At 42.2% G+C, this 26,500-nt stretch overlaps 1 protein-coding gene and 1 long non-coding RNA gene across 4 annotated transcripts in view; one reads left to right on the forward strand and one right to left on the reverse strand.

Moving 5' to 3' along the window:
* Nucleotides 1-247: 247 nt before the first annotated feature.
* LOC120399950 lies at nucleotides 248-26,420 on the reverse strand. The gene is made up of 3 exons (XR_005595417.1): nucleotides 26,296-26,420; nucleotides 24,675-24,815; nucleotides 248-535 (listed from the first exon to the last, which is right to left on the reverse strand). It is a non-coding gene; the product is annotated as an uncharacterized LOC120399950 (long non-coding RNA).
* TFB1M (transcription factor B1, mitochondrial) overlaps nucleotides 16,618-26,500 on the forward strand; it is a 60,702-nt gene continuing 50,819 nt past the window's right edge. The window contains exons 1-2 of one of the 3 annotated variants that reach the window (XM_039528226.1): nucleotides 16,618-16,878; nucleotides 17,189-17,371. The gene's annotated coding sequence lies outside the window, so the exon portion shown is untranslated. Of the gene's footprint in view, nucleotides 16,879-17,188; nucleotides 17,372-26,327; nucleotides 26,466-26,500 lie in introns of those variants that run through there. The other 2 variants (XM_039528224.1, XM_039528225.1) reach the window with 2 other exon arrangements.

Consider the following 26,500-nt stretch of genomic DNA (forward strand, 5'->3'; position numbering starts at 1 on the left):
ATGTGGTGCATATAGTGTAGCGGTAAAGTGAGTGGAGAATTAGCATCTCTGCCAGTTCACCTAGAGGCATTTATCTTTTTTTTTTCCCCTGGTGCCAGTGATGAGCCTCAGGGTAAGCTGACTCTTATTTTTTAACTATAAATTAAGTTTCTTTTTTGTGTGTTGAAAATCTTGAAGGGAATGAGGAATGTGTGTAAGCACCAATATCAGCTGCCATTGCATGAAAGAAAGAGGTGACAATCTCCTGTAGATTCTGAATGATTGTTTTAATGGGGCTGGATCTGAGGTAACAAGCACAAAGCTATTGTGCTACCAGAAAAACAGGATCTGTTCTCCCTTACTTCATGCAACAAGATGTAACATTTAGCTTCTGGCTCAATGTGGCATCTCTTCACTGCTTTGATTTATTCCCACTTTTGCAAATCACTGTGGTATGCTACAGGAGATGCATTTAGAGCCCTTGTTATAGTTCATTGAGTAGCATCACTGTTATCACCACCAGAGGAGAATTTCACTTGTATCTGGGCTGAGTGACCTAGAATAAAAGGAAAAGAATAATAACAATAATAATAATAATAAAAAGTGAGAAGGTTTGTTAGACTAGAATGAAACTGCATTTAGGTTGAATGAAAATCCCTTTATTATGAATATAATTTAAATCAAAATGGAAACTAGGAAGATTTGGCTTAGTGCCTTGTTTTGAGTAGCACTGAGCACACCGCAGCTATAATAATGTGAATGTATATGTAATTACTCTATTATTGTGTTTATGTATGAAAACATCTGCTGTAGGGTGGCCAGACAACAAGTGTGAAAAATCAGGACAGGGGATGGGGGGTAATAGGAGCGTATATAAGAAAAAGACCCCAAAACTGGGACTGTCCCAATAAAATCGGGATATCTGGTCACCCTAATCTGCTGTCAGGGAAAATGAAACATGTCTTCATGGATTTGTCCATTCAGCTTCTTCAGTGGGAAGTGATCACGACTATAGAGAAAAATAGTAGTAAATAAAATATAGTCAAAACAGCACAGCCTCATCTCATACTGTCTAATGTGACAGTCAATCAAATAATCAGAATCCCATACCTACAGATTCATTATGTGGACCTTACCATAAAATTAACGTTACCAACAGATTTACTATAAGAATTTAAATTGTGCACTTGTATTCACCAATAAGTATAATTTAGAATATATTATTTTACATGCTCTGGGATTTTTTCCTCAAAAAATCCTCTGTGCAATGGAAACTGTGTAGTGAAAATTGTCCCATTTTACACTGAAAGATGAAACAGGGTCTGCCAAATTTACTGCATTCCATCACATTATATACACTGTATAATTATAAGGGATCCCCTCCAGCTTTCATTCTGGTATGATAAAGTGCTGTATTTGGGCAAAACCAAATATTATAAACTACAAAAAAGAATGGGACTTTCAAAAGGTTTAGACAGTCCAGATTAGCAGGAGAATTTATTGAAGTTTATCCAAAGAGAGCTGTCCTGGAAAGGGGATAGTTTTAAATGACTGTTACCTGACATTTGTGTTGCTCTTCTCAACCATGCATTGGAGTTTTTTTAGTGTAAATTACTTGAATGTGAATGTGAATATGAAAAACAAAGTGATGAGAAGAGAAGTGAAACCATAACTGCCAAAAGCAGTGTTGTAAGAGATGGGCTCTAGCAGCTACACTCTTGTGCATAGAAGATGTGTGCAGTCCACAGACTTTTATTTTCCTTTTGGAAGTGTCTCACCCAGATACAGGCCATAAACAAACTTGCTTTGCTTATGAGATCTGAAGAAGTTACAGCTTGTTACAAAAAAGCAACAAGCCTAGAAAGCATAGCATTCTCAGACTGTCACCCATCCAACTACTTATTAGAACCAAACCTGCTTTGTTTTGAAAATTAGATGAGTTTAGGCCCATTCAGGCAAATAGCAGTATCCAGCTGCTCTTCTTCCATTTGTAAGTTATGGTGACCCTTATCATTTCTCTGCCCCAGAAATTCTGCAATTCTGAATCTTCAGATTAAAAACGCGGAGTTGAGCAATGTTCTCCATGGGCAAGGCTTTGTCCACATTAGGGAAAACAGTGTTTTCAGAATACGTGAACTAAAATGTTAGTTAACTTATGTTAAAACTCTAATAGAGGCAGGAAATTTGTATTTTGACACAAGTTAACATGCAAATTGCCTTGTCTGTGCTATGGTTTTAATACATGATGACTAACACGAGTTAGTTAACATGTTTTGAAAATACAATTGTTTTCCTAGTGAAGGCAAGCTCTTTAAAAGCTTTATAAATATGCTATCTGATACTGTTGGGGAGTGCAGATTGGGTGTACTGGGACAACAGTGCTGCCCAGTAATGATGCTCTGGGATATAATGCCCAACAGTGGGGATTCCAGGGGCCACTTTGTCTAGTGGCAATATCACAGAGTCAGTATCACCCAGTGGCAAGAGTCCAAGAGGCCGCTTCGCCTAACGGCAATATCACCCAGTGGCAAGAGCGGTGAGGGTAGGAGAACCCAGGCCCACACTATTCCACCAGGTTCTGGCCCAGGGCCCTTCAAAACCAGATGCCCTGACACTGGGTTCAGGTCCAAATATCCCCAGGCACGTTCCCTGGGTCGCTTCCTACCCTCATCCCATTCCCTCCAGAGTTAGACATGGGTTCCCTCATGGGTTCCCTCTGCTCTGTCTCCAACAACTCCTCCACTGGTAACAGCAAGTCATCCCCTTTGGTTCCTGTAATCAACTGACTTCCTGCAGCTCAGGTAGGCCCCAAGGGCTTGGAGTCCCAGCAACTTCCTGGCAGGAGGCTTTTGCACACAACCATTCTCCTCCTCAATCAGCCCAGGCTGAGCTGAGATGTTCCCTTCTGAATGCTCCTTCCACTGGGAGCAGGTCCAACAAGGGCAAGGAGGCGTGACTAAAAATAGAGCATGCTAAAAATAGAGTGTAGCCCTGACAGCATGAGTGGTGGGAGGGGCCAGCCACCATGAGTATGTGCCTAGCATCTCACATGGGTGCATATTCTGACGGCTAGCCCATCTTGCTGCTCACACAACTGCAGCTATACTCTTACTTTTTTAGCTTGATTAGAGTTAACACAGGTATGTCTCCCCAGGCTGGAACATACACCTCTAGCTCAAAGTTTAGACATATCCTTATAGTCATAGGGGGTTGCTGTAGACAGGGCTCAAGGTTGGGATCTGAACAGTGATCCTACTTATACTTTTATTGGATCGTCGCTAGTCCTTCTTGACTGCTTATCTAGAATTTTATTCTTTAATATTAAAGGCCAAAATCTGAAAACTTGGATGCCTAAAGTTACATAGCTAGGACCATATAATGATAATTTAAGTGATCTGATTTTCAGAGGTGGTTGAGTACCTTCAACTTAGGCACCTAAGTTTGAAAATATTGGCCTAATACCTTTGTTGAGTGTGGCACAGAAAAGAATCAAGGAAATACAATTTCTAGTACTGTCATCACATAAATAAACATATTTTAGCCAACATTGGTGTATGTGGATGGCAGTTACAACACATGCAAAAAGCCATTTAGTTTTTTACATGAATATCAAATATCTGTTCACAAATAATATTTATTCTTATTAAAAAAAAACTTTTTACAAATTCTGCCTTTGTTGACAAGTCAAATACAAGTGTAATGATCTCATACTAGTTCCTTTTTGAGCATCTCACAAAACCATCATGTGAGTTGGCCTGGTGGGCATTCCCAGTTCAAGGGGAACTCAAAAGAGTTGTGGGTCAAAACTGAAGTACATTTGTCAAGAACATGTGTGAGAAGTAGCACAAAACCCCTGCCTGCACAGTATCTGACTGAAGCCAATGCCCATTAGCATGAGGACAATACTCACTCATGCATCGTAAAAAATTGATTAAGATAAAAAAGGAGAAACCTCAAATTAAAAAGGCCATTGATACCTGATCAGTCCTGCAACACGGAACAGTCATTAATTATACATTACTATAAGACTATGTGCCATTTATGTAAAAATGTCTACATTGAACAACCACCATTGCACATTAATTTTAATAAACTAGCCATGCAATTTTCTGAGTTCACGTAGCGGTGAAAAATTCAGAAGGCTGTGTAGAATGCATACAAATGCACTGCTAGCCATTTAAGATCCTTTTTTAAAGATTTCTTACTCAGCAGACAAGAGGATAATAGTTAAGACAGTTTGACAATTCTGAACGTAATATCAAAGGATGAAACAAACAAAAATATATGCTGTGATATTGGTCAACACATGGAGTCCTTTGAATATAAACTATGTGCAAAATAACTAGATCTGGTTGGATTGGCCTTTGAAAGTTTAGACAATCCAGCATGCCATTTCTTCTAAAGGACTGTACTATTACTATTTTTTATGGTAGGTATGATAATCATTACAAAAGATGACATTCCATAGTATGGCTGGTGGAGTGTAATCACATAAAAATAGGGAATCTATATATATTACCGTAAATATGTTATAATAGTATAATACATTCTACTTACGAATAACTTTTCACGCAAGGAACTCAAACCAGTTTATGAACAAATGGTCTAATTCTGAGAGGTGCTGAACTATGGAACATACAGGAAGTCCAAAGAAATTGAAGGTTCTCCGCATTATGCAGGATCAGTGCATAAGAGCTTAGTCAATTAAATTAACTGGAGTTTTGTCCAAGTGAGGACAGTAAAATTTGGTACCATTAATCAACATCAGCACAAATGATATTCTACAAATATCAAACACTAAACTTTTTTAAAAAGAGAAAAATTGAATTTAGTTCAAATGACGGAAATGGTCAGATTTGTCTATAATGAATATCTTAGTGCTTTGCTACATGCCGGTTTTCTTATTCCTATACATACATATAAAGATTAATAATGCAGCCCACAAGCAGTGAGATGTTTCTTTGGGGAAGGACATAAATATACACAGAATTCAAAGTTACTGCTCTAGGCCCCGATCCAGCAAAGCACTTAAGCATCTGAATAGTCCCCTTGACTTCAATGGTCAGTATGTCCTCTTGACTCCAATGGGACTAGTCACATGCTTAAAGTTAAGCATATGCCTAAGTGCTATGCTAGATCACCGCCCTACGTAGCTCACAGAAAGTGATGCACAAACAAGAGGCTCTTTTGCTGAGGAAACTGGGAGTTAGGATTCCTGGGTAAATCAGGGCAACGTTTTTCAGATAAAACTTTTTTTGGGGGGTGAAAAATGCAAATTCAGTGACATTGAAATATTTCATAAATGTACATTGATTTTGCCAAATTGTTTCTATTAGAAAACAAAACAAAATCAGAAAAAAGTTGAAATGCTTAATTTTGACATTTTTTAAATGAAACGTTTTGCCCTTGTGGTTTGAAATGATATTACATTTCAAACGTTCCTTTAATTTTATTTCAAAACAATTTTTTTTTAAATGATCAAAATTAAAACATTTCTATTTAGGCAAAACAAATCATCTTGTTTGACCCCAAATGATTATTTTTGCTTTTCTAAATTGCCAAAAAAAAACAAAAAATACATCATTGGCTCAGCTCCACTTCTGGGTTCTATTTCTGACTCTGCTCTCCAGAAGTGTAAGGGTGGGCCTATGACTCTCTTCCCCTGCCTGAGCACCTTGGCAGAATCAGCCTGAATCTGTCCCTTAAATATCTCACCAATTTTAGCCATTTTTGGAAACTATATTACCATTAACCTAATCTATTCTTAGCCCAGCAGCTAAGATGTTTTTAATGGCAAATATTTTGGATTCCTAATAAACAGATTTACGTATATGACAAAATGCCTCCGTGCCAAGTAGATGCTGTGACATACAATAGATTTCTTCAGTTAAGTAACTGAGAGAAATACACAGAACTTTTAATGACATCAATAGTTAAACATGGGCTGAATTCTAAGTGGGATTATGAGTTAAAATAAGATATATAGAGAGACAAATAGATTTAGAATATTACAAAGTGGATTAAAAATGAACAACCAAGATGGGGAGAGAAAGAAACAGAGCTTTTAAAAAAGTCTTTAATAAGCAATATTATCCAAACACCTGAGCATGGATTTTTGTCCTGGCACTTTTTACCCTAATGAGAAAACAGGAACAAGACTTGGTGCCAGCTCATACTTCCAGCAAAGGGCATAGTAAAACATTCAGTGGCTTAAATGGTGGCTTAAATGGTAGCAGGATCAGACCCTGTGCTTCAGAGCACAGCACTATCAGGATAGCTGAGGTTTAATTTTTATGTATGGTATATCAGAGAGTTTTCTACAGGATGAAACACTCTTTTTAAATATTTCATGTAGAGAATATACAATGGCAAAGAATAGAGTTAAGTAAATAAATAATGTTCTGCTTCAGTTTCCTGGGAGGCACTTATCCCCTTTATGACTCTTGATACTTTCTGCAGTGCATTTCCTTGCTTTCAGACTTCTCTTACCTCACTCATACTTAAAGAATTTTCTAAGATTACAGATGTAGATCTCCTGTTCATCTCTTGTCTAGTACAGCTTAAGGTAAATCCTATCTGAACCAGGTTTAAAGTCTTCATCCTGATTCTTTATCACCTCTGTTACTGGCTGTGTAGAAATCCAGGCTAGTGAGTGTACAACTGCCATCTGATGGTATTTGGTTATTGTCCTGCCTTGAAAGTATATTTAATGCTGTATCTGTGATACTGTTCTTTACATCAGTAAATTCGTACTTCCTCATTCCACTCACTATTTTTTATACAATTAATGGGGGCATTTTTAGCACATTTTACTTCTTCAAGAAGTAATCAGAAAACAGTAGTTGCAATGGGATGGGTGAACATAAGGCACTTAACTATGCAGATATCTTACTTCTCTCGACTGGTGTTAGTTTACACAGAGAAATCCAAAGCTCGTCTGAGAAAAGCGATCAATTAATTTTCAAAATTCTCTGTGTATAAAGTAAATTTACAAAAAAAGTGAAGTCCTTCCCTTGTTCAAATCTGCCCTCATACTTTACTACATAAATTAAATTCCATTGGCTGCCAAAGTCATGAAGCACTTGGGCAAATTGTTCAACAGAGGATTGGAAACCATGCTATGAGACATTATCAATCTGGGAATCCAGTTACTGAAAGCTTGCTTCATGAACTGGAGCTAATTGATGCTCTTATTGTAGGGTTGAACCCGAACCATCAAAATGATAGTAGTTCCACAGATTAATTAATTTTTAGTATGCTGCCACTTAAAATTCCACCCAGTCACTTTAAAAGGATTCAGCACATGATTCAAATCCTTCTATGGTAAGGGAAAAGACCAAAAATTAAAACAGAAAAATTAGCTGCTCATAAAAACAAAAGGTGACATAATGCTTCCAGATGGAGAATTATATTATATTGCAACATATTTTTAACAACTGCCTCTTTTTCTTTTACCTCTGAGCCACTTCTTACTTGGATACATGTAGAAGCTCTAGAAACGGCATCTTTGCCAGTTCAATCCTGCATAGTTGCTCCAATGAAAAGGTTCAGTAGCCTAATATTAAAGTATAATAAGGAAGTTTGGATAAATTATGTAATCATACTGCCATCTGGAACAATGCTAAAATAAAAAACAAGAGCATGTTCCTTTACATGGAAGAATAGGAAAAAGATTGTTTCCATAGGAAATTTGTATCTGAAGTATTTGCAAACTACATATACATTTTTGCAAAATAGTTTTAACTTGGAAAGTGATCAACAATTGAAATTCCATGTAACTTTAATTAATTTGCATTCCTATTAAATATATTTGACTATGAAACAAGACCTGCTAGTAACACTTTATTGGACTGTTATCAGCTGAGTCATATTATATTTGTAATATTACAGGAGTTTTCCTCAGTACATGAGAGTACAAAGGGTAAAATTTTCAAAAGTGCTCAAGGCCCAGATCCTCAAAGGTATTTTGGTCCCAAACTCCTATTGAAATCAATAGGAAGTAGGCACCCGAATACATTTGAGGATATGGGCCTACATCCCATTTTCAAAAGTGCTTATTTCACTTAGAAGCCTAGGTGCCATAGACTTTCAATTGGACTTAACAAATTTGATCTTACCTCACTCATATCCATTCGGAAAGCTGCACCAAAGATCATTTTCCTAGCTGTCACTTTGAGTACAGTCATCTCGCTCTTTGCATCCTTCCACTGGTTCCTTCTTCTCTAGCGCATCAAATGTAAACTGCTTCTCTTCTCTTCCAAGGCCCTTCACAGCCTATCCCTACCCTACCTATCAACTCTCATCTACTAATCAAATGTTAAATTTTCAAACAAGAGCCTCAGTGCTTTCTCTCATGCTGCTTCTCATGCTAGGTAGGAGCTCCTTAAAAACATCCGAAAAGCTACCTTATTATCTAAGCAACCGCATTTTCCTCTTCCAAATTCCTCCTTAAACCTACTTTGCTGTGATGCCTACAAAAAACTTGACAACAGTTAGGCTGCTGGTGTGCTCAGACCACTACCTGTCATGCTGACCAAGATTGTCTCATTGTTTCCTTGTCCTGCCCTGTCAGTCTGTCTCCATCTGTTGTCTCTTGTTTTATATGTAGATTGTCAACTTTTTGGGACAGGGACTATCTTTTTTTGTTTGTATTTGTACAGTACCTAGCACAATCGGGTCTTTGTCCAGGAATAGAACTCCTACGTGCTATGGTAACACAAATAATGAATAATAATAACTTAAGAAGGTCTAAGAAATATAATGAGGGGAAATGAATGAAACTGAGAAAAGGACATTTCAGGCTAAAAAATAAGAGAAAATATCCTAATAAGGAATTTCCAGAAGCATGGTTTCTTGAGTTATTACAAATAGGACTAGACAAACTACAGAATAGAACTTAGGATACAAACTTGTTCTCACTCCCAATAAACCTCCAATTTCCACCTCTAATTTCTAGGACTCTCATATTTTCTCTGAGTATTGGTCAGAAACTTTTAATCAAAAATGCCAGTTTGTCAAATTGTTTCAAAAATATATTGATTTCAGTGAAATGTCATTTAAGCAAAAAACAAAAGTGTTTTGATAATGTTGTAAAGCCTCTGGTGGGTGGAGACCACTGCCTATCCTGCTGAGCAATATTGTCTCATTGTTCCCTTGTGCTCTACAATCTGCCTCTATCCATCTGTTGCCTCTTGTGTTACACTTTGATTGTAAGCTCTTTGGAACATGGACCATCATTTTGCTCTGTACAGCCCGGAGCACAATGCGATCCTGTTCCATGACGTCGGCTCCTTCATGCTACCACAATACAGATAATAAACAATAATAATATTAACAATTCTTCGAAGCTTGAAATGCAATTTTTCAAACCAGTTTTGAACAGTGTTTATCCAGCCTACAAGCAGGGTGGATTTGATTTAAATCAATTTGACTTAAATCATGATTTAAATCACTAGTCAGGAAGACTCGATTTAATCATGGATTTCTACATCCAAGTGCATTCTTGTTGGTTGTTAGAACCTTAATACATATTCTTCACAACTCAGAGATAGATGTAGGTTTCATTTTTAGAAGGTACACACTATACATTTTAAAGTGATTTATTTTGAAAACTTTTCAGATTAGTTTTACAGCTATATCAGAAAATGAATGATTGTTTGGTTATTTCATTTACCAAAGGTAATTGAAGCAGATATTTATGGAGTCATTGGGAGGTGAACTATCTCCAGTTCAACAGGTTAATCATTACTATTTGGAGGGTTTTCTTGCCATGCTGTATTAGCAGGAGAACATCACCAGACAGACATTTAAATTGTTTATTTAACTAAAATAACGTTATGTATTCTGGATTTTTTTAATGCAAACATACAATATTTTAACAAAACAAGCATATGAATTTTTGAATTTAATTAAACATTCAAGATTTTTAAAATCAGGTTTGTTTTTGTTAAAATTCTTTTTAACTAAAATAGTTAAATAAAAAAAATTAAATCGACTATATCAGCCGGGTCAACATGAGAAACTTAAAATATTGGCTTCTGCAGCTATCTCAGTCATCTTCACCTTCATTTTCCTGTTCGTTCATAATCTGGAAAAGGAAAACAAGCTTTCCTGCTTTGTTAGGTCCCAAACGATTTTTCAATTTGGAATGAATTAGTCCAAAGGAAGAAAATATTCTTTCTACACCAGCAGAAGAAGCTACTGCTGTTAAAAGTGAGATTATCACTTCAACAGTCTCTGAATCCAAGTGCTTAAGTGACTTCCACCAGTTCACTGGTGTGACTCTGTTTAAAACATCATCAGCAAATATATATTTCTTGAATGGTTCTTATTCCCAAACTGGGTCTAGTCAGAGAATGGTATGGTAATTCTCAAATCAGTGAAGGCTATACTCAGAAAGACCTCAAGACTTCTGGAATATGCTGCTCAAATAGTTTCACTTTTGTTTCTACTCCCTTCTCACATTTATCTCCAGACTTCTTGTCCAGATCTATTCCACGCCCAACAATCTTCTATTCATTGAACTTTTTGAAACTTTGCACTTTTAGAGAGAGGTAAGGGATTGACTCTATGTACACAAATTTGCAGAGGGACAATAGGGTTGAGGTCTGTTATTTTTCACTGTTATATATTATTTATTTATTTATTTAAAAACATTTTTGCTGTTAACAAGCATGTTATCTCTGGAGACACAAATCCACAGTTTGAGAAGTGCAAAACTAAGCATCTCTGATGGTATCTTCTAGACCGAGCACTGAATCCCATTGGGTAGATAGAAAGATTAACCCTAAATAACCGATACAGAAGCCCCTGGAACCTCAGAAGACTGGGTCCCCTAATTCATGAACGATTGGAACTCATTTACAAAACTTTTCTTAAACATTACATGAATATATTGTCTCATATTATAGAATTAGAATTTATAATCCCTATTCCATGATGAGATATCTTTGTGCTATAATGTATCTTAATTAAAACTATCTCTAGATAGGTTTTTTCCTCAAAAAGCATTTTATCAAAAAAATCCAATTTAAATTAAAAAAATCTGATTTTGATTTTTTTTTTAAAATCATTGATTTTTATCCACCCTGCCTACAAGTCTGACTCACCGTGTCTGCAATCACTTTAAGGAGAACTGTGTGTTTCAAGTTTTCTGACAAGGCTTTGTCAGATGAAAAGTCAGAATTATCACCATCTAGCTGACTCTTTGAATGCACTGGGATCAGTCTTAAAAAGGCCAGATTGTAAACTACAGCAGTGCGGTGATATTTTCAAGGATTTTAGGACAAGGATTTTTATTTAAGAGATAGTTAGACGCAGTCATGATTTTAAAAAATAAATTAGTGTAGCTGATGTGTAAATCAGCATAGGTCTATTGACTTTAATGGAACATTACACTAGCTGAGAAGCTGGTCCAATATCTTTAAATAAACCTCATGTATTTCTGAGGAAAACACCTTGGTGTATAAAAACTTGAATAATACCTTTTCATTATTTATACAGTGTGCTTATTTTTTTTACTTCACTTTCTAATTCTCATCCCTAGCACAATATCGATAAGTTTTGGGTTCCAAAATTGCAATATAATTAAAAACAAAACAACCTTTACACTGAAATTTTAAAATGTCATAAAATCCTTTCTACTTATATTAGGTTTTGTAAGCACTCCTTCTGCTCCTTTTTAGCAAAAAGTAAATTTTGGCCTAACTTACTTGAAAGCTTCCAAAATCTAGAAGAGCTGTGATTAACAACCTATCTATTCATGTATTTAACTACATTTATTTTTCAGCTTTGTTAGTCAGGATTTATACTTTCAATTTTGCTTAGTACATTTGCCTTCATTCTTCACTATAGGCTTGTTTCATTAACCTTCTGCTTTTATTTCCAGGTACAGTATTAATATTCTGGCAGTCTGACTCCACTATCTGTAGTTATTTAAATGTTTTGTTCACTGGTGAAGACTGTAGTGTTCACTTAACATGGAACAAGAGTGGCACCCAGTGGCCAGACCAGACACCTCCGGCATGTATTCTTCACAGTTTTTCCATTCTGCATCTTTAAATTTTTCTGGGATGCTGAAGATAGCAGCTTAAGCTCACAGAATCATTTTTCCTGTACTGCACTTGGCATTAAAAAGGCACAGAGCAATTGTAGCTAAAAAGTTCACTGTCTGTACTCTTCTACTGCCATAAAAATGTCTTTCTAGAGAGTTCTCTTAAAGTGGACCATGAGTAACTGCTAGGTTCAAACACCTCAAACTGCTTAACACTTTTATACCCTCAAGGCCAGATTGTGACTGGCTGTTGCACAGATGTGCAGAAACAGGGGGAGTGCAAGGAGCCCCCCCTTTTCACATCCCACTTTAAGGTCAGATATAATCTCAGTCCATACACTCAGGGGAATGCAATGACTTCTTCATCCATATGCTGTATGGATACACACCATCCCAAAGCAGGTTGGGAGAATACAGGGCCTGGCTCTCGACCCTCATCCACACTGGCCTGCAGAACAGTCCTGACACACTCAAAGGAGCAGGCTACACATCCCAAAGGAACCTTGGGACACAATCCTTTCTAGAGGTTGCCCTGTGGTGGTACTAGAATTGCCAGGTTTTCGACTGGAACGTCCAGTCCAAAAGGGAAACTGACAGCGACTGCTCAGCACAGCTGACCGGACGCTAAAAGTTTGGTTACCCGCAGTAACTGGCCTCGGCCACTGCGGGCGGGAAGAGCAGCAGTTCCGTCTGGAGCCTGAAGGAGCGGCTCTGCTTAGCAGCTGCTGCTCTTCCCGCCCCCAGAGTGACGGAGAGAACTGGCTGGCTTCACTGGCGCCGGAACTAGGGAGGCCCGGGAGGGGCTGGCCTGTCTCCTTTTCCCAGAGGCAGACCTCACCCCCGCCTCTCCTCTTCCCCCCGTGCCCCAGCCCCTGGCCAGGCCAGCATGGAGCCTGGCCAGGGAGCCCAGGCAGTTGTGGGAGCGGCACAGACTCTCCACCTGCCTGCGGTGTGGCGGGGCTGAGAGCAGCCCCCGGCCCATGTCCCTGGCCCCCGGGCTCCCTGCCCAGCCCAAGGCAGGTGGAGGGTCCGTGACTCCGTGCCAGCTCACCAGAGGTGCCCGCACAGCTCTCCCCAACCCGGCTTCGGCCAGAGGGGGGGCCTTTGGAGCCACAGGTAAGAGCTGCACAGACAGGGGAGCTGCAGACCCTCTGCCTGCCCTGGGCAGGGTTCGGGGGGGGGGGGACATGGGCAGGGGCTGCTTTTGGTGGGGATTTGTCAAGAGTAAAGCATGCTGCCAAACCAACCTAATTTCTTTCTTTGACAGGGTTACTGGCCTAGTGGATACATGAGAAGCAGCACACATGCTATTACATGATTTCAGTGAGGCTTTTGACACAGTCCCACATGACATTCTCATGAGTAAACTAAGGAAATGTGGTTGAGATGAAATTACTATAAGATGGGTGCACAACTGGTGAAAGACAGTACTCATAGAATAGTTATCAATGGTTCACTGTCAGAGTGGGGGGATGTATCTAGTCAGAATCCACATGGGTCTTTCCTTGGTCTGGTAGTTAATATTTTCATTAATCACTTGGATAATGGAGAGAATATGCCTATAAAATTTGCAGATGACACAAGGCTGGTTGCTAGCACTTTGGAGGACAGGATTAGAATTCAAAATGATCTTAACAAATTGGAGAATTGGTCTGAAATCAACAAGATGAAATTCAGTAAAGACAAAGTACTACAATTAGGAAGGAAAAATCAAGTGTACAAACACAAAATGAGGAATCACTAGCTAGACTGTAGTTCTGCTGAAAAGCATTTGGGGATTATAGTGAATCACAAATTGCATATGAGTCAACAATGTGATGCAGCTGCAAAAAAGGCTAATATCATTCTGGGGTATATTAACAGAAATGTTGTTTGTAAGACACAGGAGATAATTGTCTAATTGTCCCCCTCTACTTGGCACAGGTGAGGCTGCAGCTGGAGTACTATGTCCAGTTCTGGGCATCCCACTTTAAGAAAACTGTGGACAAACTGGAGAGGGTCTAGAGGAGAGCAAAAAAAAATTATAAAAGTTTTAGAAACCTGACCTATGAGGAAGGGTTAAAAACACTGGACAGGTTTAGTCCTGAGAAAAGAAGACTGGGGGTGGGGGGACCTGATAACAATCTTCAGACATGCTAAGTGCTGTTACAAAAAGGATGGTTATCAATTGTTCTCTATGTCCACTGAAAGTACAAGAAGAAGAAGTGGGCTTAATCTGCAGCAAGGGAGATTTAGGTTAGATATTAGGAAAAACTTTCTAACTATAAGGACAGTTAAGTACTGAAATAGGCTTCTAAGGGAGGTTGTGGAAGCCCCATCATTGGAGGTTTTTAAAAGGAGGCTAATGTCAGAATGGTATACTTGGTCCTGCCTCAGTACAGGAGGCTGGACTACTTCCAGCCCTACATTTCTATGATTCTGTTGTTTTAAAGGATAATTGAAAACAACACTTGTCAGAACAAACAATAGATTAGAGACTTTGTGGTAAGGAAACTTTCAATAGGGCGGGAAATAACAAATTTTCTAGCTCTAACCTCATTTGGGTGTTTTTGGGTCACTTTGCAACACAAACTAGCCAGTTATAATCTGTCTTTTTGTTTACCTTAAATTGGTGTAAATTGATTGTCACATGGATCTCACTCTACTAGGCTGCAGGCCACAAAACTCTAATGAGGATGGCATTTTCTTTAAGCCCATTTTCTAGAACAAGGTGAATATATTTAAAACCTACCAATAGTAATTCCAAGCAACACATTAATTTTAAGGTCAGTGTGATTATATTTTCATTTTGCGATAATTCTTAAATTGTAATAAAGTGAATGTCTATAAATATAGAACCACAATATAAATAGTAAATATGCCATTTACTGAGCTCAAGAGAAAACTGTAGAAGGAAAATGTCATTAGAATTCATAAAAAGAGGAGCAAAAGAATGAACAAGTTTATATCTTCTTGAGATTATAGACTACAACATGCCATGCTAACTATTCAAAATGCCACAGAGATCTCACTCTTTCAATGGAAATTCTTCACTGGATACCAATACAGTATTGATGGAGTGGCAGCTGCTGTTCCATAGCTAAGGTTGTACTTCTGGCCCTGATCCTGCAATTGCAGGCAGACCCCTCCCATTGCCCTGAAGCCAATGGTGCTCCTGGGGGGCATGGAGGTCATATCATATCAGGTCTATAAAATCATGACTGGTGTAGAGAAAGTAGATAAGGAAGTGTTGTTTACTACTTCTCATAACATGAGAACTAGGGGTCACCAAATGAAATTAATAGGCAGCAGGTTTAAAACAAATAAAAGGAAGTATTTCTTCACACAATGCACAGTCAACCTGTGGAACTCCTTGCCAGAGGATGTTATGAAGGCTAAGACCATAACAGAGTTCAAAAAAGAACTAGATAAATTCATGGAGGATAGGTCCATCAATGGCTATTAGCCAGGATGGGCAGGAATGGTGTCCCTAGCATCTGTTTGCCGGAAGTTGGGAATGAGCGACAGGGGATGGATCACTTCATGATTAACTGTTCTGTTCATTCCCTCTGGGGCACCTGTCACCGGCCACTGTCAGAAGACAGGATACTGGGCTAGATGGACCTTTGGTCTGACCAGGTAGGTCCATTCTTATGTTCAGTAAGTTAGACCTGGGGCTAAAGTGTACTTCCTTAGGTCCATAGAAAGAGACCCCTGCTTCTGCATGCCACAGGTGACTGTGGGGGGAATGAAAGTGCAGGAAAGAGCAGAATGAATGGGTGGGAGATCAAGGAGTTTCATGCCTTCCTGTAAACCTAGTGAAGTCTGCAGTTGGAGAGACCCTTCAGTGACTATTAAATAGATTTTAAGGCCCAAAGGGACCACTGTGATCATCTAGTCTGACCTCCTAACACTGGCCATAGAACTTCTTCAAAATAATTCCTGTTTGAACTACAGCATATCTTCTACAAAAGTATCCAGCCTTGATTTAAAAATTGCCAATGCTAGAGAACCCACCATGACACTCGGTTAAAAAAAAAAAAAGGCTAATTACCCTCACTGTTAAAAAATGTGTGTTATTTCCATTAACCCTATAACCCACTGAGAGAGGAAACTGGAGCACAAAGAGAGGAAATGATTTGCCCGGTCACACAGCAAGCTGGGGCAACAACAAGAGGCTGGATGAAGCAGTAGTTTGGGTGTGGGCCTGGGACCCAGGAGATGAGGAGACTTATTGTTGCCCTCCCTTTCTTTGCTTCCCCTTTTCCACTGAGCCTTAGGCTAATTCATCCAGAGCCATATGAACATTGGGGCCAGAGCCTTGGGCCTGGTCTAGACATCAATTGCGTACTGGTATAATTATTTCAGTTAGGGGGTGATTTTTCTACCACAATAGTTAAATAGGTACAACCCCTAGTGTGGACACAGTTATACTGGTATAAAGGTGGTTTTATTTTGGTGCAGCTTATTCCCCTTCCCTGCAGGAATAGCCATGCTTGTATAAAGCACCTTTATAGTGCTATAACTGCATCCATGTTAGAGGACTTGTAATGCTTTAAGTATAGTGGTATAGTTAAAGTGGTACAATTTTTGTTTGTAGAAAAGGTCTGGGATGGAGTCTATAAACCCAGCACAAGAACTGAAGAGGTTAAGGAGCAACTCTGGGCCCAGCCGACCCAGCTCAGCCACACCCGCAACGCATACTCCAGATGGAGGTAGAGCTTAAAAGGGAGCCAGGCAGCACAGAAGGAGGCTGACAAGGCAGGGTAAAGGACCTGCCCTGAGAACTCCTGAGGAAGGGTGCTACAAGAATCTTCTGGAGAGGAAGGGCCTGCCTGCTGAGCCCAGAGGGACTGAAGAGTCAACTGGTACTTTTACTGTTACTAATTTGTAACAGAGTGCAAAGACTTTGACAAGAGAGAGGGCGGTAGGAAGTGACCTAGGGAGGCAGACGTCAGGCTCTCCTGGGTGCTGGACATTTGGTAATCCTTACAGGGCCCTGAGCTGGAGCCTGGTGGCCAGGAGTGGGATGGCCTGGGCTGCCCTACCAACCCCCATTCATTAAGAACCCTCAACTTCTAGACTCCCCCCGAAGGAAAGGAATGAAAGGACCTTTTGAAACCTCACTGGGCTGAGACACTTGTGGGGGGTCAATAACTGAACTCCATATCTTCTTAGGAAATCTGTCACACAGGGAGAGAGAGAGGACTAAGTGGTAAACTGACCAGAGGATCAAACCATCCCCAACAGAAGATAGACCGACATCAGGTGTGGAGGTGGTCCAGGGGCCTAACTACTAGGCGATGCCACCAGCAGACACCATCCGTCACAAAGTCTAAGTGAACATTTGAGGTTGGCATGGTGAGAAAAAAGGACATTTAGTATTGGAACTATATATATATACATATATGAACTTTATTATTAAAACAATAGTCTGAGGTGCACATTATCAATACTGTACAGAGAAGATGGTAAATCGGCATATCTATGAGGTGGAGTTTGGTTGTCTTGCTTGAGAAGTATTTGGTTCTTGTGCTGTAGAGCAAGCACACGTGGGGGTAAAGAGCATAGGTGCCTCTTACTCCCCCTTTAGGGTCATAGAGTCTAAGGCCAGAAAGGCCCAGGATATCATCTAGTCCAGGGGTAGGCAACCTATGGCACACGTGCCGAAGGCGGCACATGAGCTGATTGTCAGTGGCACTCACACTGTCCACGTCCCGGGGAGGCTCTGCATTTTAATTTAATTTTAAATGAAGCTTCTTAAACATTTAAAAAACCTTATTTACTTTACATACAACAATAGTTTAGTTATATATTATAGACTTATAGAAAGAGACCTTCTAAAAATATTAAAATGTATTACTGGCACGCGAAGTCTTAAATTAGAGTGAATGAATGAAGACTCGGCACAGCACTTCTGAAAGGTTGCCGACCCCTGATCTAGTCTGACCTCCTGAACATCACAGGCCACTTACCTTATCCAATTTTTCCTGAATTAAAACCAATCGTCTGGATTAGACTGGAATATTACAAATCTACGGAGACTAAACTATTGTGTGCAGCAGACAGAGAAAAGGAGGGACCAATGCCCCTCCACCCGTGGCAGGGAAATGATTAAATGAGATATGCCCAGACAAACCTGGCAAGCGACCTGCATCCCCACACTGCAGAGGAAGGTGAGCCAATCTGATTTAGAGAAAATTCCTTCCTAATCCCAGATATGGTGATCATTTAGACCAGGGGTGGGCAAACTACAGCCCAGGGGCCACATCTGGCCCTTCAGACGTTTTAATCTGGCCCTTGAGCTTCTGCCGGGGAGCGGGATCCGGGGCTTGCCCTGCTCCATGCATGCTGTGGCTCCGCACGGCTCCTGGAAGCAGCGGCCTTTCTCCCCTCTGGCTTGTACGTGTAGGGGCAGCCAGGGGGCTCTTTATGCTGCCTCCACCCCAAGCGCCAGCTCTGCAGCTCCCATTGGCCAGCAGCCTACATGCCGCTGCTTCCAGGAGCTGCTTGAGGTAAGTGCCACCAGGAGCCTGAACCCCTGACCCCCTCCTGCACCCCACCCCCCTTCCCTAGCTACCGGGAACCTGCACCCCTGATCCCCCTCCTGCCCTCTGAGCCCCTCGGTCCCAGCCCAGAGCACCCTCCTACACCCACAACCCCTCATCCTCAGCCTCACCCCAGAGCCCGGACCTCCAGCTGGAACCATCACCCTCCCCTGCCCCAGTCCAGAGCACCCTCCCACATCCTGAACTCCTCATTTCTGGCCCCACCCCAGAGCCCTCACCCCCTCACGCACTCCAACCCCCAATTTAGTGAGCATTCATGGCCCGCCATACAATTTCCATACCCAGATGTGGCCCTCAAGCCAAAAACTTTGCCCATCCCTGAGGTAGACCCTGACCATGTGATCAAGATCCACCAGCCAAGCACCTGAGAAAATTGCAGAGAATTTACATTTTTAAAAACCCAACATGAAATCACATTTATTAAGAACTTAACTTGAAATAATTAAAGATAAACACTAATTATTTTTTCATTAAACCCTTCCTATTGTTTTGTAAAATAGCAAATATCATTTGCTATTCTACATTTTCATCAACATGTGGAGCTTGCTCTTTCTACGTTTATCATGTTTTAGCATTTTAAAATATGTCAGGCCAAATCCTGTACCTTTTACTCAGCCAAAATTCCCATATCTTGGCTGAGTAAGAACTGAAGGATTTTAAAGAGACACTTAATATATATATACAGTACAATGGAACATATAAAGGACAAACATTGGCCAGCTTCTTTTCCTATTGACATCAATTGCAAAAGTCACATTCTCCTTTATGATTGGCCCTTATGCAGTACACTGAAAATACATTTCACTGTAAAATTCCAAGATTATCATTCTGTTTCACTCTGTAGCCTAGAATGTCCGTAGAGTCAGCGTGAAGTGACTGGAAACAGCATGGTTGAGGGCTCCTTTTGTTCAGAATATCACCAGGTGCAACCTTTATTGGGTTTCGGGGTCTATCATCACCAGTTTTTAAGGTCTCAGCCATTTTGACTTTATGAATAATACCTGTGCAGTGGACTGATACAGTATGTCAAGAAAAGAATCCTAGGTAGGTAGTTCAACCAATCATCACCCTTATTCTATAGCTAATTTGCATGCAACAATTTCATTGGTTGTGTGAGGGAGACTGCATGGATGGTGAATTAGTTGGTCCAGCTGCCACACCCCTTCAACAGCTTTAGCTACTAGTTTTAGATAAAACTTAGCTGTTTTTTAAGTAAAACCATTCTCTTCTATCTGCCAGCCCTGCAGCTGCAAGATGGAATATGAAAGTCAAACTGCGTTCTGTCTGGCTCATATCATCAGATTCTCCAGGCTGAGTTGTTGCACAAGTCTGAGGTCAATCCACTGATTTCAGAGAGGTTTAAATGGGTATAACTGTCTTGAGTCGGGACCTGCAGTTAAATCTTATGGAAAAATTCTAATATTACACAGGCCAGAACAGAATCTAGCTCAGTCCTTCTAGATTACAAACACATGTAAAGTAGTAAAAACTTCTGAGTTGTCAGCTATGAGTCTGGGATCAAACACATTGTGAAAAGGGCTACCATTTTTGCAGTCACTCTTCTGAAGTAGAATGGCACTCTGAATTACAGCAATTGATGAATCTAGGGACTTTTGGCTACTAGTACACCGCTACCTTGATATAATGCCACACGATATAACATGAATTTGGATATAACGCGGTAAAGCAGTGCTCTGGGGGAGCGGGACTGCGCACTCCAGTGGATCAAAGCAAGTTCAATATAACACGGTTTCACCTATAACGCGGTAAGATTTTTTGGCTCCCAAGGACAGCGTTATATCGAGGTAGAGGTGTATAATGTAAAGTAGTGTACATGCTCCCAATGAATCAACAGTGATTGAACTGTTTTAGAGGGGAATCGTAAACAAAACATGCAGGGACTTTATATACCAGGGTAGGCAACCTATGGCATGTGTGCCAAAGGCGGTACATGAGCTGATTTTCAGTGGCATTCACACTGCCCTGGTCCTGGCCACCGATCCAGGGGGCTCTGCATTTTAATTTAATTTTAAATGAAGCTTCTTAAACCTTTTAAAAACCTTATTTACTTTACATACAACAATAGTTTAGTTATATATTATAGACTTAGAGAAAGAGACCTTCTAAAAACGTTAAAATGTATTACTGGCATGCGAAACCTTAAATTAGAGTGAATAAATGAAGACTCAGCACAGCACTTCTGAAAGTTTGCCGACCCCTGTTATATACTCTAGACCAGTGGTGGGCAACCTGGGGCCCACGGGCTGCACGTGGCCCATCAGAGTAATCCTTTGGTGGGCCACGAAACCTGACCGTCTGCAGCCATGGCTGCCCGCAGGCATGGCTGCCCACAGCTCCCAGTGGCTGTGGTTCACTGTTCCCAGCCAGTGGGAGCTGCTGGAAGTGGTGGCTGGCCAGGAACAGTGGAACAGCGGGGAACAGTGAACTGCGACCACTGGAAGCTGCGGGCAGCCGTGCCTGCGGAAGGTCAGTGTAAACAAACTGTCTTGCACCTCAAGCAGATAAACGGAGGTAAATCTACAACTTGTCCTGTCTGCACTAGGATTTTACAATGTTAGCTATCACATAGTAAAAACTCACCTGTGTTCCTGGTTTAGACAGGGCATGGCTCCTGGTTTTGCCAGAGGATGTTGTGAAGGCCAAGACGATAACAGAGTTCAAAAAAGCACTAGATAAATTCATGGAGAATAGGTCCATCAATGGCTATTATCCAGGACGGGCAGGGATGGTGCCCCTAACCTCTGTTTGCCAGAAGCTGGGAATGGGTGACGGGATGGATCACTTGATGATTACCTGCTCTGTTCATTCCCTCTGGGGCACCTGGCATTGTCCACTGTCAAAAGACAGGATACTGAGCTAGATGGATCTTTGGTCTGACTCAGGATGCCCATTCTTATGTTATATGGGAGAAGCCTAGACTCTAACTCAACTAGTTTATAATATGCTAATATGTGTATCATATTGCTGTGTCTTCACTTGAGCTTTAGAAGGTGTTAATTAGGGTATGGCTACACTTGCAATTTCAAAGCCTTGCCGCAGGAGCGCTCCCGTGGCAGCGCTTTGAAGTGCGAGTGTGGTCGAGGCGCCGGCGCTGGAAGAGAGCTCTCCCAGTGCTGCAGGTACTTCACCTCCCTGAGGGGATTAGCTTACAGCGCTGGGGCACTGTTTACACTGGTGCTTTACAGCGCTGTAACTTGCTGCGCTCAGGGGGGTGTTTTTTCACACCTCTGAGCGAGAAAGTTGCATTGCTGTAAAGCACCAGTGTAGCCAAGGCCTTAGAAAGAGGACCTGATCTAACTTCTAGTTTAGATAAAGCCTATGTGTGAATAACCTAAATAGGGGGAAAGTAGTCTAACATTTTAAAATACTTTCAGTTAATTTAGAAGTTGTTTCACCAATTGTTAAATGAACCAAAAGTAGTTTATACATATATATACAAAAAATTACCTTAAAATGACTGTGAAATGGTCTGATTTTTCCATGTTCTTCAGAAGGATATTAATATCTTCAGTCTTAATTTACCTTACAAAGCTGTTAGGATGTTGGTTTACCATTTGATTGTTAATTAAACTTATTGCATTTGAAATATTTTTAATGACTTAGTCATTCCAGTTAGATATGGACAGTAAAAAAGTTTACATTAGTGCACATTTAAATTTTCCTTTAAATATGCTATTTCCATCAGTGGCTGTGAATACCTCTGCTGATTCCATGATCTTTTACGTAACTGATACTTATCTGTTTTTTTAAAACAAAGTACATGGGTTTGAGCCAGGACAAATCCCATTGACTTCAATCAGAGCACAGGGACTTTAACAGGTTACTGGGATCTACTGATTTGTTATTGTATTATTGGGAATTTGTTATTGATGGTACAGGCTTTTTTCAGTGAATGCTACCAAGAACCCCCCTCAATGATTTCCCCTGATTGAGGGTTACTTACTGGAAACATTAGGTTACAGATAGGTTACATTAAATGTAAGCTTGACATTAATTAAAAAAAACACATCCTTCTATGAACTTTACTTTTCCACCTGCAACTACCAATATGCACTTCACTTCTCCAGGGCTTCCCCCCCTTTGCTTTTTATTAAATATTTCACTTCCAGAAAACTGCTTATTACCATTCACTTACCCTGTCAAAGCAATCAGCCAGCAAAGAAATAAAAAAGTAAAATCATAAGTACATACTTAAAACCCATCATTAGTTCTGCTGTACCACAGAGAAAGGAACATTCTTCTCTACCAGGCCCAATCACTTCTGATGTCAGCAGGGGCCTCTTACAACCAGTACTGGAAAATGTTGAAAGAAGTGTACTGTAGCTAAACATATGTTTAGCTACAGTATGTCCTGTAATTCAAATACTTACTTGTGACATTTCAATTGCTTGATTTATTTTGTCATTCCTAGGTGGAATGTCACTAAGCAGCTGATACTGCAAGCTGCTGAATGCCTGAAACTCCCACTGTAGTCAGATGAAATTAAGTGCATGAAGGCATGGGTGGCAAGTTTGTAGAAATTTTGGTGGTGCCCAGAACCCGCCCCCCCCAACTCTGCCCCCACTTGCCTAAGGCTCTGGGCGGGGCTTCAGGGGGAGGTATGGGGTGCAGGTCCTCATCTGGGGATTGGGGTGCAGGCTTTGGGATGGAGTTTGGGTGCTGGGTGCAGGCTCCAGGCTGGGGCAGGGCGTGGGTGTGCAGGAGGGGGTGAGGGGTGCAGGCTTTGGGACGGAGTTTGGGTGCAGGCTCTGGGCTGGGGGTGGGGGTGTAGGAAGGGGTGAAGGGTGCAGGCTCTGGGAGGGAGTTTGGGTGCTGGGTGCAGGCTCCAGGCTGGGGCAGGGTGTGGGTGTGCAGGAGGGGGTGAGGGGTGCAGGCTTTGGGACAGAGTTTGGGTGCAGGCTCTGGGCTGGGGGCGTAGGAAGGGGGAGGTGGTGCATGCTCTGGGAGGGAGTTTGGGGATAGGATGGAGTGCAGGGTGAGGGCTGTGGGGCTGAGGATGAGGGGTTCATGATGTGGGGGCTCAGGGCTGGGGCAGAGAATTAGGGTGCGGGGATGAGGGCTGGGGCTTGGGGATGAGGGGTTCATGATGCAGGATGGGGCTCAGAGCTAGGGCAGAGGTTTGGGGTGAGGGCTGTGGGGCTCATGATGTGGGGGGACTCAGGGCTGGGGCTGAGGATTAGGGTGCAGGGGGATGAGGGCTCTGGCTGGGGTTGAGGATTAGGGTGCAGGGGGGGATGAGGGCTCTGGCTGGGGCTGAGGATTAGGGTGCGGGGGGATGAGGGCTCTGGCTGGGGTTGAGGATTAGGGTGCAGGGGGATGAGGGCTCTGGCTGGGGTTGAGGATTAGGGTGCAGGGGGATGAGGGCTCTGGCTGGGGATGAGGGTTTGGGGCGTTGGGGAGGCTCAGGGCGAGGGCGGAAGGGCAGGGTAAGGGCAGCCTGCCTTGTCATTAGTGAATGGCAGGCGCTAGGACCCTGCGGCAGCAGACAGCAGTTCTGCCGGGAGCTGATCTCCAGCAGCACAGAGCAGGCAGGGGAGAGGCGCTTGCTGCTTTTTGTCAGGCAGGGACACGGCGTGGCGTGGCGCGGGGGGGACACATACGGGGGGGGGGATGGCAGGCGGGGGCTGGGACCTGCTCCAGGCAGGGACGCGGCGGGGCCGGGGGGGAGGGGAGGCCCGTGGGGGCCGGGGCCCAATCCAGGCAGGGCCAGGGGAGAGACCCAGCTCCAAATATTGCTGGAGCAGGGCACCCGGCCCTGAATATTCCTGGAGCCCGGGTACCGCAGATGTATATAACCTGCTGCCCATGCATGAAGGCCCAGATCCTCAAAGGTATTTAGGAGCCTAACTGCCTGAGATCCTTTGAGGAGTTAAACCTAATTGTATTCAACTCAAGACCCCTCAGGCATGATTCTCAGAGGTGCTCAGCACTCTCAACTCCAGTGGAAATTAAGGGGAACTGCAGATGGTGAGAACTGCTGAAAATCAAGTCCTAGGTGTGTAGAATTGGGCAAACCACAAACTTGGAAATTAGTTAACTCAAGTTTTTAAAAGAAACCTCTAATGTAAACATACCCTAAAAAGACTGGAAGTCGGGATATCTGCTTTGTATTTTTAGTTCTGCTCCAGACTTGGAGTACCACTTTAAGCAACTCATTTATGGCTGGATCTTCAAAGGTACTGAGTATCTGCAGCTACCATTGATTGCAGTGACTTCTGAAAATTGAGACATCAACGTCTATGTGCTTTCATTGTACCACTGTACATGGGGATAACACTAAATCAACTGAGAGGCTTTCTTAGGATAAATTATCTTTCGGCTTTGAGAATCTTGGATAAATGATGTTATATTTATTCTGTCCATAGTAACGAAAGCTCTAGCGAAGGCTGTAGAATGATTGTTCTTATAGCCTTGTTTTATATGCTCATAATTTTTTGGAAAATACTGTTTTCAAGACTGAAACATGCTTCAGGGCTGCAATGTTAACAAATCAATGTTGCTAAAAACTTTGAGCTAGATCCACAAATGGATTTAGATTCCTAGTTACCACTTTAGATGCCCAACATTTAGGCACCACTGAAATCTTCAAAACCCCCACTCAGCTACTGCCTAACTCTCTAAGTGCCCAAATTCCCTGGGTGCCTAAGTTCCTGCAAGTAAGCATGCACAGCACTGCACACATCTGATGCCACCATGCTGCTCGATACTCTATCTCATGCCTAAACCCCAGCATGATGCTCAGATTAGACATTCCCATGTCCATCTTGCACATGTGGCCCAGTCCAGTAGGTGTTTCCAGAGCACACCAAAGCCCACAAGTCTATTGCGGTGACTAGACTAGGAATTTTGGGGTGAATGCATGGGAATGTCTAAATACTAGTAGCTAGGAGTTAGGTTACTTACCTGGAACGTGGGAGACCTGATTTCAAATCCCCACTCTGCTTGATGTGTAGCAGGAAATCCCATATTCCAAGTGATTTCCCAAACCACTGAGCTATGATATTTTGTGAACTAGGTCACTTTCTATCGCTCCTTTTGAAGCTGGTCCCCTCAATTTGCAGGCTTTCTAGTGATTCCATTTGTAGGTGCTCAATTCTTGATGTAGATTGTATAAGGAGCCTGAGCACGAAATGTGGGGCTGAGGACTCCACTAAGTGAGACCACCTAAACACTATGCATAGCAATGCTGAGTACTGCAATGCCTTTGTCCTGTTGTGGGTCTGACCCCTTGTGTTTTGCACCCCCTAACTTCTCACAGTTTTACACCCCAGTTATGTTATTGGCTGGCTCTACATGGCTGGACCCTGCTGCCTAGTGAGGTTGAGGATTGCCACCCATCCGTTTTTTACCTAGACAGTCTGGGTTTCGGCTTGTGAGTCACAGTGACATTTGACAAGCCCAGATGTCTGGGTTGGGGGGGGGGGGCAGATAGAGCAGGGGGGATGCCCGGGAGGGGGGGAGAAGAGGGGCGGCCTTCAGGGAAGAGGCAGAGCAAATGGCAGACCTCGCGGGGGAGCCTGAGGGGTCCAGTTACCAGCCATTAGTAAGGTGGCAACCCTCGTGAGGCTCTGTGCAGGAACCAGCCCCCTGGCGTGTGGCTGCAGCCTCAGGGCGCCAGGGGGCGCCGTGCAAGCAGAAGCAGGAGGAGGCAGGTTTGGCAGCAGGGCTCGGGGCATCGGAGTTCACGTAACTCACGTGGCGGCACAGACAAAGCGAACCTGGGGCAAGGAAAGCGCGGGCGGAACCCAGCTGTATCCGGCAGCCGAGCCCAACGCCCGGCGGAGCCGCCGCGCGCACAGCAGGACACCGCGACGCACTACTGCGCCTGCGCAGTGTGAGGCCCATGACCCTGAATCGGCCTGCGGGTAGGAAGCGCATGCGCAACATGTGGGGGAAGGGA

The sequence above is a fragment of the Mauremys reevesii genome, linkage group 3, assembly GCF_016161935.1.
Source record: "Mauremys reevesii isolate NIE-2019 linkage group 3, ASM1616193v1, whole genome shotgun sequence".
NCBI lineage: Eukaryota > Metazoa > Chordata > Testudines > Geoemydidae > Mauremys > Mauremys reevesii.